At 30.2% G+C, this 3,767-nt stretch overlaps 1 long non-coding RNA gene across 1 annotated transcript; it reads right to left on the bottom strand.

Moving 5' to 3' along the window:
- Nucleotides 1-1,964: 1,964 nt before the first annotated feature.
- Nucleotides 1,965-2,996, bottom strand: LOC140452910 (uncharacterized). Its single transcript, XR_011952244.1, has 4 exons — nucleotides 2,808-2,996; nucleotides 2,477-2,598; nucleotides 2,208-2,409; nucleotides 1,965-2,146 (listed from the first exon to the last, which is right to left on the bottom strand). It is a non-coding gene; the product is annotated as an uncharacterized lncRNA (long non-coding RNA).
- Between the last annotated feature and the right edge of the window lie 771 nt (nucleotides 2,997-3,767).

The following is a 3,767-nucleotide window of genomic DNA, read 5'->3' as shown; positions in this document are numbered from 1 at the left end:
TAAATTACATAATAAAACCTTATGAACTAGTTTATGAATAAGTTTAAGTTGCAGCAACACATACCCAAATAGATATATAAAAATACATTAGTTGCTTGTACCTAAACATACTGTAATTTCTTAGTTATTCGTTAAGAAACTCTTCCACTGAATAATATGGTCTTTCAGATAGATAGGCTTTTGTCAATTTACGGAACTTAAGGAAAGAAGTTGTAGTTTGAGAGAGAGAGAGAGAGAGACGGTTGTATATTTTTGGAGAATATAATATAGATGTCTTAACTAGCTCAGTGGACAAGATACGTAAATACACATCAAAGCTTGAATTTCTGGTGGAGTAGTCATGATTAGGTCTTGCTGGAAAAACATGTAGGTGTTTACGAATTAAGCAAACAGTTTACAGAATATATAAACAGGGAAGAGTTTAAATCTCGTGATTTTTGAAGTAGTTTCTGCAATGTATTGTTCTTCTGAGGCCAAACAGATGTTATTACTCTTTTTTGTAATTTAAAAACAACATTAGATTGGGTAGCTGTACTAGAACCCTAAAAAGAAAGGCCATATCGAAGAACCAAAAGAGATCTTATTGCATGAGGCCGAGGCTAATTTCCTACTTAACAAATCAATATGAATTTAAGGTTGCTGTCTATAAAAATACCAAGAAATTTTACAGAATTAACGATACTGCTCTGGCTGTTATTAAGAAGCAACAGTTGAAGAGCTCTTTTATAGGATAAGGCTATTGTCTTATCCATGTTAACGGAGAGTAAATTAGTCTGCCAGGTTTTTATTTTAAGTAGATCAGAAGTTATAATTGCATGAAGAGTTGCAATATTAGAGTTCCTCCTGGTAATACTGGTATCATTAGCAAAAAGAAATGTTTCCATCGATTTTTAAGTTAGTGATGTCATTTATAAAGATAAGGAAAAGTAGACAACCCAGTACTGAACCTTGTGGATATATATATATATATATATATATATATATATATATATATATATTATGTAAAACATAATGTACAGGGTGGTAGTAGTTATGTTCAGTATTAATTAATACTTCATCCTGATCATTATATGATATTATATATTTATCTGAATTTTTCAACTTTTCAGATAATTTTTCATTCCGAAATGTATATGGACACTTAACTTCTACAATGCCATCATCACCAATTAAACCATCTGGACTAGCTCCTAACAAGCCTGACTTTGTCAGCCAAATACCTGTAGGCTGCACATCCAAATTCAGTGTATTTCTGAGATACTCTATACCACTCTTTTCGTGTGTTCTTCCCCACTGAATTGATTTGATGTCATCCATATTATAAGCCCCTAAAAATGATAAAAAAATATTTTACTTTAGCTAGATATGAAAGCAAACAAAATGTGTTTATTATAAATAATAGTGTACATTCTTAAAACATATCAACAGTTCAGTTAATCTCCATTACCATTTTTAGACATATGCAAACAATTAATTGAAATAGAATCTGATGGAAAACCTTCAGAATTTAAGCATTGTATTTGATTGCAAATAATAAAATAATAGAAATGTAACAGTACATACCAATAAGTGTTTTAAATAAACTTTCTGGATACTTATTTCTCTTGCAACAAGAAATAATGGAGCCAAAGTTGCTAGAAGTAATTCTATATTTTCTGGCAAGAAACCATTTTTCATTGAGTACCTGGCCTGTTGTCTCATGTACTATTTTCTTTATCGTTGCATCATTTATTCGACAACATTTTAGAAAATGAGAATTTTTATTTGTTGAAATTTTCATTTCCTCTGAATAAATGATATCTTCAATTAATGAAATATCAATACTTTCGGCCTCTTGCTTTTCTTCCTGTAAAAGCCAAGTGGATCCCACAGTATTACCAAAACTACTTAATTTGATCTTTAATTGTTCTAATTCATTGGATGACATTTTTCTATTAAGGGCTTGATATGGCCTGGAAGGATATAGTGCTTCTGCAGTTTTAGTTTCTGTCTTACTTTGGACAGGAATGTTCCACGTACATGTTTTATCAGTAATTGATATATTGTAATGTCCAAAGAGAGCTATAGTGGCTATATGATGGCATTTAATACCCCTAGGACAGGAACAATTTGCAGCAGTAATTTGCCATGATTTATTCAACATAATCTGCAATGATAAAATTAAGTACTTAGATTCCCACATCTAAACTTAAAAATCGTTAACTTACCTCAACATTATAAGTTTTGTCTTTCATACTTGCAAATACTTCTCCCTTAATGATTAATAAATCAGGGTCAAACAACATTTTTTTCACATGATTTGATTCAAGGGCATTTTCACCCTTTCGTATAATTTTGTTGTCATTACTGAAAAATTCAGTAATACTGGATATCTTCAACACATGTTTACTAGCCATTATATGCTCAAATCTAAAAAATAAACTTGAAAAACTATTGCAATTTTCAACATTCAAAAAACATTTTTTTAAGTACTCACTATAGCAATTTAATAGAAAGATTTCCACAGAATATTATATTAAAACTAAAAGTCCTTATTCACTACTTAAACTAGGAGAAAACGAATATCTTTAGTCTTTTAGGGGATCGAATCACTGACACCTAAAAAGAATAAAACATTAATTTAAATATTTTTCAACTTCATAAATAAATTCAATGATTTATTGATTTACAATATAAAATAACCCTGATAAAATGACAACAAAATACCTTGAAATAAAGAAAAAAATAATTAAAGTTTTAATCCCACACAATATAACCTCAAAATATGAACTTTGACAGTAAATATCTTAATACTTCGATACACTTACCTCACAAATTCACGAACAACCTATAAAACCAATCGCACAAAATAGATATTTGGGAGCGAAAATCCTTATTTATTTTTTTAAATATAAAAAAAAACTAACGTTTCCAAAGTCTTATGGGAGAAACACATGCAAACGAGATTTGTTTGGAAAGGTCTTCTAAGCCCCGCCCATTGTGACGTCAGACTTAGGTAGTCCATAGACTTGATGATGACATGATCTACGAATTCAAGAAAAATTATTACAATGTGCTGATTTAAAACTAGCACAAGCTATAGACGTCTGTAGGGCTATGGAAAATAGTGCTGTTACTCAACGTGAAATATCCAAAGAAAGTGAAAGTGTTAGTGTTGTGAAGAAAAAAAATGAAGAAAACAGACCTGGATCTACAGGACAGTCAAGGTATGGTTCAAAGTATGAGAAGGAGCAGTCTACAAGCCACAAAGTTACTGACAAAAATACAGGTAACCATTATATTCAGTGTTATAAATGTGGACTTCAGCATATTAGGGGTAATATAGTGTCCTGCATTTTTCAGATATTGTTCTTTGTGTAACAAAAAAGGACACTACCGTAAATGTTGTCCTGATAATAACAACAAAGTCCATGAAATCAATGATAACGATAGTAGTTGTAGCAATTCTGACACTGATTTAACTGATGAACAGGTGCTAGTGTGGACTGTTAATGAAATTAATCCGAACTCTTCAGAATGGTTCCAAAAAATCATTATTAATGGTAAAGAGAGTATTTTAAAAGTTGATACTGGAAGTGAAGTCAATATATTGAGCAGTAGTGATTTTAAAAATTTAAATATTAATTACAAAATGCTTGAAAATACTAATAGTTCATTATCTAGCTATACTGGACATGTTATTAATGTTGTTGGTAAAATTTATATACCTTGCTCTTTCAAGAACATATTTAAAGATTGTCTGTTCTATATTTTAGATGATGATAAAC

This window comes from Diabrotica undecimpunctata, chromosome 11 (genome assembly GCF_040954645.1).
Source record: "Diabrotica undecimpunctata isolate CICGRU chromosome 11, icDiaUnde3, whole genome shotgun sequence".
NCBI lineage: Eukaryota > Metazoa > Arthropoda > Insecta > Coleoptera > Chrysomelidae > Diabrotica > Diabrotica undecimpunctata.
Note: the sequence above shows the minus strand (reverse complement) of the source record. Positions and strands in the feature narration are given on the sequence as shown.